At 37.4% G+C, this 16,929-nt stretch overlaps 1 long non-coding RNA gene across 1 annotated transcript in view; it reads right to left on the bottom strand.

Annotated features, from left to right (window-relative positions):
- Window positions 1–3,484: 3,484 nt before the first annotated feature.
- Window positions 3,485–16,929, bottom strand: part of LOC111773621 (uncharacterized) — a 41,768-nt gene continuing 28,323 nt past the window's right edge. Inside the window, exons 4-5 of the long non-coding RNA XR_002808275.2 lie at window positions 10,971–11,012; window positions 3,485–3,741 (exon numbers count right to left, since the gene is read on the bottom strand). This is a non-coding gene — a long non-coding RNA (uncharacterized lncRNA). The remainder of the gene's footprint in view (window positions 3,742–10,970; window positions 11,013–16,929) is intronic.

Raw genomic sequence — 16,929 nt, 5'->3', positions numbered from 1 at the left:
AAGAACAGGCTAAAATCTTTGTCAGTTCTTGTTGCCTCTGACCTTGATGGTATAGGTGTCCTGTAGAAACGGGAGCTCTTCTTCATGGAGCTAAAACACACATATCTGACTGAGGTGTTAGAGAAGCTAAAGGAGGAGCCAGGAAAAAATAAATCATTTACAGCCTGACTCCTGCTTCCTGCCACTGAGGTTCTTTATCAGATATATGATAAAAGTGTACGAGTTACAAATGACTGTTGTTTAACTTCAGCCCACCAAATCTCACACAAGAGTCTCTCTTTTGGCCTACCTAGCTGGAAACCCATAGAAGGAAATTCCGGGAAATGTAGTTCAGCCTAGTGAAACTGACACATTATAAAGCCACCATAATTAGGAAAGAATTTCTTATAACCACCCCAAAAGGGCACAAATCATAGAAGAAAAGACAGATCAAAATTAACATTATAAGCTCCCGGATGTCAAAAGGTACAATAAACAGGGCCAGCTCTGTGACCTGGTGGTGAAGTTCAGCACACTCCACTTCAGCAGCCTGGGTTCGTGAGTTCGGATCCTGGGCACAGACTTACTCATCAGCCATGCTGTGGCAGCAACCCACACACAAAAACAGAGGAAGACTGGCAGATGTTAGCTCAGGGCCAATCTTCCTCAGCAAAAAAAAAAAAAAAAGATACAATAAACAAAATTAGAAGATAATCCTCATACTGGTAAAAGAAATTTGAGATCTTTTTAATCCCAAAAGTATTCCTATCTAGAATATTTTAAAAGTTCATTCACATCAATAAGAAAAAGTCAAGGGACCAAACAGATAAACAGACAATTCAGGGAAGGAAAATCTATAATAGACAATGAAAAGATGATTGACCTCATTAATAAATCAGAAAATTAAATTAAATTAAATTAAATTAAAATTAAATAACAATAGTCTCCAGATTGGCAAAATGTAGTAAATCTGAAAACACTAAGAATTAGTGAGGATTGAGGGAAAGTACAGTCATAAGTTGATGTTAAAGTACATACCGGTAAAACCACTTTGAAGAGGTAATTTAACAATATGTACTATATGCGAAGATGTATGCACTATAGAACACAGCAATTTCACTTCCAGGTTTCTAACAAAAAAACTTGCACATAAATATAAGGAGACATGAAAAGGGATGTTTATTGGAATACTTTTGACACCAAAAAAGTGACATTAACCTAATAGACCCTCAGTTGGAGATAGAAAATAGACTGTTTATTCATACAATAGAATCTATTGTTAAATTAATTAAGCAAGGAGGCCATTAGGCTGAGGTGGTTCTAATGCCTTAGCAGCCTACCTAAGCAAACTAAAACCTAAGCCCAAAATGTTTCAAGGTTAAGAAATCAAAACCTAAGGACAACCAATCACAAACAGCCAACTAGCCCTTTCCAAATAAGGCAACCCTTTAACTGTAGCTAAGCAAATAATTTCCTTGCTTTGCTTCTGCCTCTTCTCTATGAAAGTCTTTCCCCTAGATCCTGTTGGTGGAGCACTCCTAATCACTTCTGGTTTGGCACTGCCCAATTCGAATCAACTTTTGCTCAAACAAACTCTTAAAATTTTTAATATGTCTATCTTTTAACACTATATAACAATTAAAATAAATTAACTGTATCTAGTGTACCACTGTGGATAAATTTCAAAAAATAATGTTAATAAAGTTTCAATAGGATATGCAAAAGGATACATACAGCAAGATAATGTAAACTTCTGAGCACATATCAATAGCTTACATATATATATATATGATATATACATATGCATATATATTCTGGATATATACATATGCAGTAAAAAATATGCATAGAAATGATAAATCCCAACCCCAGAATACTACTGTAGTTCCATTTGGTGCAAGAGAGAAAAGGATATGCTAGGAGAGTGAAACTTTATCTCAGTAACATTTATTTATTACCTATTTTTTTTTAATTTTTTTTTTTTTTGAGGAAGATTAACCCTGAGCTAACATCTGCCACCAATCCTCCTCTTTTTTGCTGAGGAAGACTGGTCCAGAGCTAACATCTGTACCTATCTTCTTCTACTTTATATGTGGGACACCTGCCACAGCATGGCTTGACAAGCAGTGGGTAGCTCCGCACCTGGGATCCAAACTGGCGAATTCTAAGCCACTGAAGCAGAATGTGCGAACTTAACTACTGCACAACTGGGTCGGCCCCTATTTACTTATTTATAAGAGAGATCTGCTAAAATTTCTAAATCTGTAATCTGTGGTAGGTACATAAATGTCTATTACATTATTTTCTGAACTTCTATATACTTACAATATTTCATAATTTAAAAAAATACTTTAAGAAAAAATTAAGGTGCACGAGAAATTTGTCTTTCACAGTCTCATACATAGGGAGTCCACTTAACAGTTGAAGGCCTTGAAAACAATTATGGGACCATCCTCATTACTTACAATTAAATCAACATGGAAAAACTTGTCAAGCAGAATATTGAGAAGAGTTAAAATCTATACAAAGACTGGAAAGAATCAAACAATATAATTCTAAACAAAATAATTTCTACTAACATGCAATGGATTTTGTGTGCAACCTTTGTATGTAATATCTCTTGAAGGATACACAAGAAACTGGTAACCAGCAATTGCTTTGTTTAGAGAAACAGAGGAACCAGTAAGCAGGAGTGGGAAACTTTTCACTGGGTTCCACTCTGTAATGCTTGAATTTTTTACAGTTTAAACTTTCCCAAAGTATGCAATTTCATATATGTAAAAGAAAAAAGGAATTAAATATTTTCCTTGATAGTATCTTTCTTCTTTTTAAATGTAAATGCTCTGGGAAGAAGAACACAATGAATCTACAATATTCTGGGGTAAATTAGTTTACAGATGACATTCTTCTATAACAGAGTGGCAAAAACCTGCCACAAATGCCACTACTTACTACTCCATTGCCCTTGACAGACATTGCTAATCTATGTGGCACTCTTTCCTGTTGAACCTAAAAACCTCAACAGAAGGCACCAGGCAGCCATTTGTCAATTGATCAAAGACTGCACTCTAGATGATACTTGCCATACTTACTTGATACTCTGCTCTATATTATGAATAAATTTGAAGAAGTGAAGAAAAAACGTAGAAGAAATTTTGACCTTCAATGGAAAACTATGCATTGTCTACAAGATACCACTTTAGGTTATCTGATTTTAGTCTTTCATTGTCTTTGAGCTATTTTTACAACTCTGTAAAATGTAGGTAACTGATAAAAATGCAAATTCTGTCCTGTCAGATAGAGATTTATTGGACTTCCCTCCCCAACTCTGGAAAAACCAGCTTTGCCTTCATTTGGGTGTTTGTTTCAATACTACTGATCTACAAATCCGTCTGTTTTACAGATTCTCTTTTGACCACTTATAACATCTGCCTGGTTTTCTCATTGAACCAGTTAAACAAAATCTTTAACACATGTTCATTTTATATCTGTATGAGAGTCATGATTTTACTTTTTTTTCTCTTTTAATTATCTTTTATCACACTGTAGGGTAAAAGAATGAAAGGGGATATGTCAAAAGAGCATGACAGGCCCCTTCATTACGGCAAACTTCACTTACTGTAATACTTTATAGGAAGATTTCCTGCCCTGCTATTCAAAGGAATATTCCAGCAGTGTAGAAAGCTCAGGTGACCAGACTCAAGGGATTTTTTTCTTCAAATACATCAACATGGATGAAAGGAGAGATATCTGAGCAGCAATCTAGAGAATGACCAAAATTAACATTCAAAATCTTTACTCTTCTCTTGTCCACAGGGGCACTGCAATAAATACTAGTTATATAATATTCATAGGCACAAGCTAAAAGCATGTTTTCTCTTAAGGTTTCTGAAATCTTAAAAGCATTTATTTTCTTTTAAAATTTTTGAAATGTTTGCTTATTTCTAGCAGGTTCCTTCCAGACCAGCTTTGGCCATGTGGCTTTAAGTCCATTCAAAGGATTCTGGGAGCAGGCTGAGAATACCAGACTTTCCAAATGGGAAAGTTTATGTATGCCATTAAATACCTATCCCCCACACTCCCTACCCAAGCCACCTCTCACCCAATTCAAGAGCTTTATTTCTATACCAAGGGAGTAGCAAAGGCATGTGGTGATCCTCTGGTTTTAGACCAGTAGGCAGTATGAGAAAGAACCCCCTATTTCTAAAACATTAAGCCATAATTTTAGTTAACTCTGACTAACTGCTTAAGATAAGACAGCAAAAGATACTTCAAATAATTTTTTAAAGAAACACATAAACAATGCTAGGCCCTGGTTTTTACAAAGTAGGTATCTAATTAAAGCTTTTTGAGTCCCTATTCTACACCACGGTCCCAAACCTGCTTCTTAGAGTTACTTTTAATGGCAGAGCTTTCACAGAGAATGGAAAAGAGAAAGGAAGACAGGATTTGTAAATACATAGCCACAAAGGTCTGAGCTCATCCTCAGTGACTCCTGGGCACACTCTTGGAGAGGGGCTGGGCCAATTAAGGTGATTGTGAAGGTCATAATCACTGTGAGCTTGCCGGGAAGTTCATGTGAATATTTGAATATTAATGCATGTAATATATGCGGAATGAATTTTCAGAAGCCAGACTACATTGTTTACACAGCCTTGGAAATCTCCTCACCAACTAGCTTGTGTGTGTGCAGTTCTGAACACAGAAACAAAAGGAGTAGTTAAGACCATGTTTAATGGGGTCCTAAAAGCAAATTTTCCATATGGAACAGCCATGATCAGAAAGATAGCAATTTCACTTTTGGTAAAAATGGTATTTTTTCCTTTAGATTCTCTTCTTATCTCCCCTTTCAGCTACCCATTCTCAAAGACCATTTGGTTGTTGCTAAAATTAATTACTGTTCACTTAAAACTAAACAAAATTTACTTGGTACCAGGCGTATCGGTTGCTTTCACATTTTATTAACTCCACGTTTAGATGAGAAAATTGATGCAGAGAAGGTGAATCACTGGTCAGCCCAAGGTCACAAATGATAGGTTAAAGGTTTAAACTCACATATCCTGACTGGGTTTTGTCTGCCAGGCAGATCCCTAAAGTAATTTTGTTTAAATATCTTTAGTATTTTCCTTTTAGAGGTATTCGTATTGGAGAATTTTATGCACTGCAGTTTGGCATCTTTCCATGCCTGCACACAGGCAGCCGTATATTGCCCCAAAATACATCTCAAATTTATATACTCATCTCCATTCCCATTATCATCACCCTAGTTTAAGACAAAATCATCTCTCACCTGAACTACTGCAGTTTGCTAACGAGTCTCCCTGTTTCACAATTTCCTTCCTTACAATTTTTTTTCCTTAACATAAATCAGATCATGTAATGTTACTGTTAAATTTGTTCAATGATTTCCCATGACACTGAGAATAAAATTCAAATTCCTGACCATGACCTACATGACTTGATTCCTGGCCCATTTCTCCAATGTCACATCCTACTTTTACTACTCTCTTACCAACTATATATACTGCAGCCACACTGGCCTTCTTTCCATTTAGTAAATACATCAAATCAATTCTGTCTCAGACCCTTTGCACTAGCTATTCCAGTTTCTTGCCAATTGAAGTTTTAGCTCAAATGTTACTTCCTCAGGGAAGCCTTGCTCCCTAGCAAGTCCTTTATTTTAGTTTCTTTATTTTGCTTATTACTATGAAATCTCATTTGTTACTTATTTTCTGTCCCCCTCTTTTAGAACTGTCTTGTCTATTCACCACTGTATCCCTTGCTTATGAAAAATTCAACAAATATTTGTTGAATATATGAATATGTGAATGAATAAAGTTGCCAAGGTTCAACTGGTAACATTTCACAAAGAGTTATAGCATGTTGGTAGGGGATGGACATCAAGGAAGAGAATTTTGTTCTTAAGGAGAGTGACCTGTCCAAACCCTTTAAGAATTTGTTTACGCACAAAATTTTCACAAGCAATTCCCTCAAGTTCATCCATGACTCCCTTCAAGGCCAAGGAACCCAAGTTTAGAACCCCTGTTTTAGCATACTGTCAAAATATATTATCTTGGCTTATGCAATGCTGAATAATTTGACTTTTCTTTAGTTCTCTTCCCTCCTCCTTTGCCATCTCTTTGCAATCTAAATTCAAACCACACTGGACTATTTTCAGTTCTAGACTCTTACTAGGATTTCACTTGCCTCTAGACTTTTCTCTTCCCTCTATCTGGAATCCTCTCCAAACCCCCACCCCTCACTTTCATCTGTCTCTCACTCATTTTTTAGATCACTACTTAGACATCATTTCCTCTGGGAAGTCTTCCCTGATAATTATGAGTTTGGGGCCTAAAAGAGCTTCCACAGTTTATTCTGTACTTCTCCTATCAAAACACTTCCACTTCCACCAAGCACTATGATTGTCAGTTTATATTATATACACCTGTAAGCTCAGGGAATATGTCTGTTTCATTCACCATGGTATTAATAGTACTAGTACAATGCCTCACACAATGAAAGGCCTAATTAATATTAGAGAATTAAAATAAACTCATTTTTCTTGGCCTCCTACTTATTTCTTGTAAATGGTGGTTATTTCAAATCAGAAAATAGATACGACTAACAATCATTTTATAGGACCTTCAAATTAGAGGTTTCAAATTTGGTCGTAAATTTTGTTTCTGAATTTAAGGAAAAGCTTTTCAAAGACTAATACAGGCTGTGTCAATATTTGTGTCTTTCAAATGTTTTGAAATAGTAAAATAAAATGTAGTGAAACAAGTAATACGTGTAGTTGCAGGAAAAACATAAGTTTCTCCACTATCACATTCATATTCATACTGAATTTGCCTGTCTGTGGGATGCTTATTGCTATCTAACAAAAACCGAAGAGGCTGTATAAATCACTCAGTCTGCTTCTAAACTAAACCAGCTTAAAGATTTTCACGGCCAAGGTAAAACAAAGCAATAATATAACATGAATGTATACTGGGGGAGACCATTGAACCTGATGAATTAACAGTATGATCAGGAAGCAGAACTAGCAAGGAACTTAGGGTAATAACAAACATTGGTACTAATCTTCTCTACATGGCTTCCTCTATGTTTTCATAGTAACAACAACTCTGAATGGCAAAGGATTTTAATACTACTCTACTAAAGAAAAGCTCCTAATAACACTACACTCTTCTAGCCACATTCATCTCCAGAGGGCCTTAAATACACCCCTTTTCTTGTTTCATATATTCATGGGGACCCCAACAAAGGAGTGGCTCTGTACTCAGAATTCCCAATGCAACAGTTCTAGCATTATGGAGGAGAACCATCATTTTGGAAAAAACATGTGTGATTCCTAAAACAACTCATTTTTTAGTTTATATGAGAACCAGAGATGAAATATGAATATGAGCAAAATAAGCGGAATCACAATTCAGAGACATGGCTTGGAAAAACAAAATAAAAAGATGTGTTTACATAAATTATAAGCGCTCCAGGGCTGGGATATTATTCTTTCTCCAGCACTGTCAACCATTTATAAAGCATTGTGTACACTTGTGGCAATGTAGAATGAATAATAATAATTAATACAGTATGTTTGTGCTGAATCCTACAGACTTCTTCTTATCAGATTCCTGCAGCCTACTTTTTTTTTTAAGTCAATTCATAATTGACCATATGTATTTTCCAATCCTTGCTTCTTAGGCTTCCTTCTCTCTTATAAACTCACTAGTGATTATTTTAGACAAATATCTGCTATATCATTACCAGCAAGGCATGGACTTCAAAGAGTCCAGCTTGGATAGTGTTGAAATGATTGGGATGTTGGCCAAGAGCTTTAACCTCAAAGGGGTGTGATTTTAGTGATTTCTGGTTTCAGATGGCTCAGAAATGGAGAAAAGAAAATGGGGAATGGAGCAGAGGACTAAGGAGAAGAGAGGATAGAGAAATTAATCACAAAACCATACAGTATCATTTAAAATACCAAGACATATGAATTCAAAGGTATCTTTTTTGACCTTCTTAGGCATTTATTTGTTGAAGGAATCAACAAATGAATGTGAAGCCTCCCTATGTAAACAGTTTCTAACTGACTTCCTGATCCAAATAATTTTTCCCTCTCCAATCTATCCCACACACTTCTACCAGAACAATCTTCCAAGAGTCGAGTTCCAGCAATAATTTTCCTTTAATTTTAAAAGAAAATCCAGCTAATCACTTCCTGCACAATAACTCAGCGTGGCCCACAATGTCCTGGGCCTACCTTTCTAGCCCCATCTCCTTCCTCCCCCCTCCACATGCCCTATGTGCACAACATCAATCCTCCCTGAATTTCCTCAGACATCCCTGGCTCTTCAATATCTCAGTGCCTTTGTCTCTGTTACTCTCTAACACTCTTTCTCACTTTGTGAACCTGAAAAACGTACTCAGCACTCAACATGCAGAACAAATGTCACCTCCTCCATGCTCTTTCCAGACCCTCCTCCTATTGAGTTAGCTGCTTCCTCCTCATCAACTCTTAGTCCATGTAACCACACTTGCATGTCATTTGCTTTACATGGCAGGCAGTCTCTTTCAATAGACCAAGCTCATGGGCAGAGATGATCTTCTCCAGCCCTGGGTCAAGCATAGTGTCTGACATACAGTAGATACTCAGTAAATATTTGTTTAATAAAAACACTGAAATAAAATATTAAAATTATATTTTCTTAGAAGGTAATATAATGAAACTCCTGGTAATGAAAATTGCTCACTGCCCTTAGCATTTGCCTCCAAACAGAATAATAAACATTAAATGTCTGGTAGAAACAATTAGCCTCTAAAGCAGGTGCTGGTTCAATCCCTTAACACATTCTACACAGAGGTCCCATTCTGGATTTCATTTAGTTCGTGAAACCCAGAAAGAGACTTCTACGCCCACTCCAGCAGTGAGCATAAACAATACCAAGAGCTAAATCCAGCAGCCTTTAAGTGCACTTAAGTCGGTCATTCAAAGTCAAGGGAAATTATGCATACATGAGAAGTAGGAGGGGAGGGCAGATGAGAAAGGTGACTTGCTGCTTCTTGGAAAACAGGAAAAAGACCACAAAGGTTCAGTTCCTGAGAAAATTGTCACCTATTTGCTGTCACTTTTTCATCTTCATAGGAATTTATTGGATTAGGAAAGACCTTTGCTACTCCACATTCTCCCAAGCTCCCAGTTGCCTTTGCATTAACTAATGTCTGAGCTTCCTGGTTAATTGTGGCAGGCGAGCAGCAGGCTGCACAGATGTCAGATGTCATACTCTATCAGATGAAGAGGTTCTTGCCTCAGGCTGTTTATATATGACCTACCAGGATTTCCTGCTGCATGATGAAATAATTAGGGGTCCGCCATGCAGGGAATAATGTTGCAAGTAAGTTGTAACAGCATTACATTAGAAAACAAAAATGAAACGTTTGGCCTTATCGGCATCAGAATTTTACTGAGGTTTATTGTGAACATTTTGTTCCTTATTTTTATAATATTCATGTGGGTGCTAATTTTAATATTCACTGAAGAACACAATGAGTTTAGCAAGGCTTTCTTTAATGCTTGTGCTCCAATTTGAGGAAAGAGTAAATTAAATGGGGGGAGATGTCTTTTTTTTGTGTTTAATTTTCTAAATAAAGTTTGTCTTTTTCCTCTTATAACCAATTCTACAGACTCAACAAAGTCTGAATGGTCTTTAAAAGAAAATAGTGATATTTTCTAAATTCATCAATTCTTAAGTCTTACTGAATTCTAACTTCTGACTCTCTGACCCAGAAAATAAGTAAGCATTCATTTATAATACTTAATATTTGCAATATTTTTAAATGTTTTTATCCGTAAAAGCATACTTTGAGACTATCAGCTCTTATCCGCACACGGTTTCCATGATTCAAGGGAATTATCCTATATACAAACATGATTCAAGATTAAGAACAAAAATTCTAAGCAACTTTGATCATTTAAATTAAAAGGTTAGCAATGATCTCGTGAATTCTAGAGACACAGCTGGATACACCAGACGATTCAGATCAAGTTATCTTAGCATGTTTTCCACTATCACCCTATGCACCCCTGTGCTTTAGTTCTTAACACCTTCCCTAATAAGACTGCAAACACCCTGAGGGCTGCTTGTCTTATGCATTTTTCCATCTCCTGTTTCTAGTAGAGTATTTAGCACAAGTAAGTACTCAATAAATTTTTGTTAAGCTGAATGATACAGTGTGGAGTGAGGAATGAAGAACAAGGGATTAAGAAAAAGGTAATGATCAGGATGAATTCCTCACTTCTCCATATTTTTTCCTGTGTAGATACAATATAATCTTTCTATGTAGGTACAATGTCATCTTTCTCCCCCTCCACATCCCCCCTCCTATAATTCTTAAAAAGTTAATGGTTCCCAGCCCCCTCACTGAAAGTGGGCTTAATACAATGTGTTTATATGAGTATAACTCCTATCATAAATTACTTAAAAAATGAAAATCCATCTAAGCTTCATTGCTTGAAGACCATACACATATGAAAGTGGCCAGGTAGATTTCTGGAGAGCCTAGGGAACACAGCTTTAGAGTAGAAGAGAGGTTTCATATTGTATTTCTAGAAAAAAATTAAGAAAAACAAGAGACTCTGTGAGATGTATAAGAACAGCAAATAGTTCTTGTCCCAAACGTCAACTCTGATCCATTAATAATAGCTACCAAGAAAAGAGGTAGTGTCCAGCTTGTGTGACAATGTGCAGTAATTGATACATGGTGTCTGCCTTGGGCTTGGAACAAGTGACAATCTGAGTACTATAACTATCTGCCATCCCAGCAGTTCCTCCTAACGACTAAGAAGGCTGCAGTTATTTTAGGGGAGAACTTGGGACAAAGAGACATTCAAACAGAGGATGTTTGAAGCAAAGCAAAAGTTCATTTAGGCACCATTATACCCACGTGTTGCCCTCCCTGCCTTGTTTAATAAACATTTATTGAGCACTGACCTGTCAGGTAATGTTCTCTGGCCTCAAGGAATTAATGGCCACCTGTAGGAGGCAGACAAATAAACAGGAAATTTTAGTATTATGTGATTAATAACATAAAAGTCTACAAAGAATGTTAAAGAAGTTCAAATTGAAGTGACTAACGCTGGCTGAGGTGAGGGTGAGGAGAGGGAAATCAGGAAATGTTTCCCACAGAAAGGGGTCATCTGAAAAGGCTTTAAGAATAAGTGAAAATTAGCCAGGTAAAGAAGGAGGAGAAGAGAGAAGAAGATACAGGGGGAAAAGGAAGGAGGAGAGGGAAGGTGAGGGGAAGGAGGAAAGGAAAGGCATTTTGGGCAGCATATACAATGACATTCAAGGAAATGTCCTTAGTTCAGTTGCACTGCTTAGTCCAAGTGCATGTGGAGGATGATGACAGTTAAAGCTAGAGAGGTAAAGAACAATCAGAACTCAAAGGACTTGTATGTCAAGCCAAAAAGACTAGAGAATTTCAACCAGGACAGTGGCTTGCATCTCTTTCTTGGCATGCATCTACTATCCCTTCTCTACTGTCTCTGTTCCCCCAATCCATAGTCATGCGTCACTTAATGATGGGGACACGTTCTGAGAAATGCGTTGTTAGGTGATTTTGTCACTGTGCAAACATCATAGAGCATAGCAAAGGGGACCAAAATTTGCCACCCCAAAATGTGTCTCTTTAACACAAGGATCACCTTAGGCCAATTATTTTTAAGAAACAAAAGACTGAGAAAGTTTTTCTTGTTACCTCCCCCTCAACTGCCTAAAAGAAGTCAGATTAAAAAAACCCATCTCAGAAATCGAGCTGTCACCTTAGCATAAACATGAACTAGGTGGTAGACAGGCAGGAAACTAGAAAAGCCTATTTGTTGGGCTCCCTCTGTATTACTCTGTTTCTGTGTGGCCAAATAAACACTTGTTTTCCAAACCTTTGCTCCTTTTCATTTACCTGTGAATTGCCTTCCTTCCCTTTGAAGTCCCTGACTCTCCAGACTCCCAACATCTTCTTTTGTCTCTAGCTGAAGATGGCATTTAAAGTGACAGCTTTGTCCACTCTGGCAATTTATTTGGTTTTCCTGGGTTTCTCCCATGTACACGTTATTAAACTCTTGTTTGTTTTTCTCATGTTAATTTGTCTCATGTCAATTTAATTCTTAGGCCAGCCAGAAGAACCTAGAAGGGTAGAAGAAAATTTCTTCCTCCCCTACAGTACTTACACATAGATGCTATAGCTACTACACACTTAAGCTATATGGTGCTAATCTTATGGGACCACTGTCCTATATGTGGTCTGTCACTGACTGAAATGTTATGTGGTACATGACTATATGAACATACCAATGTCTTTCCTCCTTTAAGAAGAAAATCTCTTTTGATCCTACATTTCTGTAACTTTTCCTGTATTTTCCTTCTCTTCCCAACCAAGCAGCTAAGCTTCTGAGAACAGTAATCCACACTTCCAGTCTGCACTTCACATCGACTGCTAAACCTGCTGCAATATGTCTACTATCCCATTGGTCTACCCAACTTCATGAGAAAAGTCTTCAGTTAACTTTGTTGCCTGTTCTAACAGACATGAGCCTTAAGTGGGCCCTTTGTGACATCTGAAAGGACTGATAAGCATCCCCTTGAACCCTTCTTCTTTGGCTCCCAGGACTCTGGTCTCTCTTGCTTTTCCCCTTACCTCTCTGACCTCTGTGGGGGACTGGAATTGGCCACCCCAAGATATGTCTCTTTGGCACGAGGATTATTTTGGGCTGGTTACTGTTAAAAACTGCAGACAGGAAAGAAACTCTGAAAAGTAGAATTTACTCACCCTTTGTTAAGAGACATTTACATTATAAAGGAAATCTCCATCTGTAAAGATGTCTCCCTCTCTGCACCAGGAAGGAGGGATGACCTTATCTCTAGAAACTCTCATCAACGTGGAAGGCAAGGATTCAAGTCTGCATAATAACCTCTTGTTTACTGTACTTGTGTGGTAATCTCCCATGATCGACACCCCCAACCCCCAACATCCTACTTTGTCTTTAGCTGAAGATGATATTTAAGGTGGTGGTTTCAGCCATTTTGGTGAGTTGCTCAGTTTGCCTGAGCCTCTCTCACGTATACATGTTATAAAGCTTTGTTTAATTTTCTCCTGTTATTCAGTCTCATGTGAATTTAATTCGTCCTCCAGCCAGAAGAACCCAGAACGGGTAGAGGAAATGTCTTCCTCCTCTACACCTCCTTGAGTCTCCACTGTGAGTTCTGCTTCCTCTACACAGACCTTAGATGTTGATATCTCCCATAGCTCCAACCTCTCCCCTCTCTCAATACAGACTGTTTATTACTGGATTCCTTTCCTTTCTTTAAGATCCAAGCAAAATTCCACCTCCACTGTAAATCCTGCTTCTGAAGCATTTTGTTTACAATTATCACAACATATTGCACTTACTGTATGTCAGCCTCTCCCTGTAAACAGTAAGCTTTCTGAGGGCAAAGGCCATGCATTATCCACTTTGTACCTATAGTGCCTGACACTTGGTACATACACATTCTTTCTTTGTCACAGGAAGGAAAGGAGGGTTAGCCAGTGGTAGCTTTTGCACAGGAGTTTCATCTCTTGGAGCTCTAAAGGGTAGTAACTCTTCATGTTACAAATGAGGAAACTGAAGCTTGGAATGGCCAAGTAGTTGAACTACAATCACAGAACTCATCAAAGACAGGTTTTCAAAATTCCAGTTTCCTGCTCTTTCATGGCTTGCCTGCTCCATTTTAAGTAAAACACTCAAATGAACAGTGTGAAAATTAGGAAAGAGTATGAACTCAACAGTTCTGAATTTATGAATAACTGAATCACAGAGGAAATGAAAACAATTACTGTGGACAAATTCAGGTGCCTTGTGTTTCTCAGGAGTGTGAAAGCTGAGCAACATCCTACCCTGCCAAACATGAGGTAAATTTCTAGAAGGAATAATCCCAGGAGCTGCAGAAGCCTCTGTGAAATGTGTTTAATCCAGTCAGGAGATCCTCAGAAATGCAAATTGCCCACTTGAAATAAGAAGGCACCTATTGTTCAGGCTTGATTGCCTCTGCAGGCCTACAGGCAAGGGAAAAAAATCCTCGAAGGGAAAGGGAGTCTATGTAAACTGCACAAACAGAGGAAAAATAAAAATGAAGCCAAACTCCAATAGGGCTTCCATTTATCATCTACTAACTGGCAGAGATTTTAGAGCAAACCATTTATGATTCTGAATCCTTTATAACTTCACTATCTGTGTTCCTTTTTGTTGTCTACTATTTTCTCATAGATGTTGATAAATCTGAAATTTTTAATTTGTCCTGTGAAGCCCAACCTCAGCATCAATGAATGCATAGAGTGAGAAAAATTAGAGGTGTCCTTAGTAATAGAAAACACTTTATACCAAGAGCATATATTTACAGCAATAGGAGAAATAATGGCTTTCACTTTTTCCCTTCATTTAGACATGTCCTTCCTTTAGATTTTTTGTTCCTATGTTACAAGTTCTGTCCTTTTGCCTTGGAGGGAAATACACTGATTTTTATTTAAATGCTAACGTAATTTCTTTTCGCAAGCAAAGATTTACCAAAAAAAGTATTAAAACTTTCAAAGTCTGCATTTAGAACATACTGAATCTTTCAGGAGAAAATAAACAAAGTGCCATTTTTTTCTAAAATAATTCTCATCTAACCTGTTTACCAGCTGAGAAATAAAAGACCTTGGCATTTAAACTTGAAACTTTTTTCATCTCTTTATCCCATCTCTTTTTCATCTTTATAAACAAAAGAAAGTCTATAATTACTATACTAACAAAGAATACAGCTAAACTACACACGGGTTAAACCATTCTAAATAAAGTAGAAAATAATAAATAATAGAAGAGGCAAAGAAGCTAGCATAATAAACACATGAAGAGTAACACCACATCCTACAATGTAAGACGTCTCCCATTTCTAAGTAGTTTAAACTTCCTGAGTGGAAAGAGAACTTAAAAAGCATAAGCTAACAATCTATTTTCATAGAAACTAGAGAGATCATATAGTCCAGCCTCTTAGCTCAGTTTAAAAATCCCCATTAATAATAGTAATGACAGCAGTAGTGGTGACAGCAGTGGTGGTTGCAGTAGTATCAACAATTACCATTCTCCGAATATTTACAATGTGTCAGGCACTATGCTAATCACCATACGCATATTATCTCATTTAATCCTCATAATTATGTGGTTGGATGATTATTATCCCCATTTTACAGATGAATATAAAGGTACATTTCTGATTAGTGGCAAGTTAGCTTCCATTAGAACATTTTTAGTGTTAGAAAGATTATCTGATAAGGCGGCCCTTTCTATTTTAAAACAGTTGTGGTTGAAAACCTTTTCCCCAAATGGAGTCAAAACTACTTTCATGAAACCTCCAGTCATCCATTTTAGTTCTATCTTACAGAAATAAACAAGTATAATATTTCTTCCAAGAGATAACTCTTCAGATCTTTTAAGACCACCATGATGATATCATTTGGGCTAACTAACCTGGATTGGTGTCTCTGTAGCTAGACCCTACACCAAAGCTAGACTAACCAATTTAGTCCTCACTGGAAAACTCAGTTTTGAGCCAAATTCTCAGACAAAACTACCTCCTAACTAGGAACACTATAAAGAATGTTTATCCTTACCTTTTGTCACTGCCAGTTGGCCCCAATACTGGCCTCTTTCCAGTTTTTGGCTCTGGTCCCTATGACAAATCCCCTGCCTTAATTTCATTCTACTCTGAATCCTTGAGTGATTTTTACTAACAAATGTAAGGCATTAGCAAACCCTTCAAGGCAAATAACTTGAGATATCACTCTTGTACCCTTTAAATAGTATCTTGCTGGCAATGCTCACTGTTATTTTAAAAAAATAAGAACTGAAGTTACAAATAACTAACATTTATTAGTGATTACTGTGAGCCAGGCACTATTCTAAGCACTTTACTTATATTAACTCAATATTGGCAACATTCCTATGAGATGGGTACTGTTATTATCACTATTTTAATAATGAAGGGAGGCTGGTCCTATGGCCGAGTAGTTAAGTTCACGCCCTCTGCTTCGGCAGCTCAGGGTTTCACCAGTTTGGATCCTGGGCACGGACATGGCACTGCTCATCAGGCCATGCTGAGGTGGCGTCCCACATAGCACAACCAGAAGGACCTGCAACTAAAATATACAACTATGTACAGGGGGGCTTTGGGAAGAAGAAGAAGAAGAAAAAAGATTGGCAACAGATGTTAGCTCAGGTGCCAATCTTTTAAAAAAAATAATAATAATGAAGAAACAGGCACACAAAGAAGTTGACTAACTTGCTCAAAGCCCTCTTGACCTTTAGGAGCTGGACTGCAATCCAGGAATTCCACCTTTAGAACTTTAATTACTACATTATGCTGCCTTCCAGTAGTGAATAAACTCTTCCCAGGCTGCGATCTGGGAATTGCTTCCTATACTTTGGCATATTTCAGCAATTTGCCAGAGGAAAGAGCTATCTGGAGCAGCAAAGTACTTTTTCTGGGCCTCACCACTTCCTCCTTTGTGAATTAACACATCTTTCTACTTATAAGGGTGGCCATCAGGTGGGCTGGGGGCAAGGAGACTTTGACTCAGCATTCAGGAATCCAGATGCAGACTGACCACCAAAAGACTCAGTAGGAACCAGGCTTTCATGAGAAGTGGAGGAAGAGGGATGCCACTGCTTTTAGTTGTATTGAAGATACAGTTTATAATAGATACTACTATGGCCCCCACTGCCACATTGCAGCCATCCTCTGAAATGAAAATCCACTGATCATCTATATCTGTATTTGATTCAATATGTGTCTTTTCAGATCTGTCTCTTGTCAGTTATAGTCAGGAGATTAGGTCTGCTTTGCAAACTCATTGTTCTGAATCTGAAAATACAAAAAA

The sequence above is a fragment of the Equus caballus genome, chromosome 5 (assembly GCF_041296265.1).
Source record: "Equus caballus isolate H_3958 breed thoroughbred chromosome 5, TB-T2T, whole genome shotgun sequence".
Taxonomy (NCBI): domain Eukaryota; kingdom Metazoa; phylum Chordata; class Mammalia; order Perissodactyla; family Equidae; genus Equus; species Equus caballus.
This window is presented reverse-complemented; position numbering and strand designations above follow the sequence as displayed.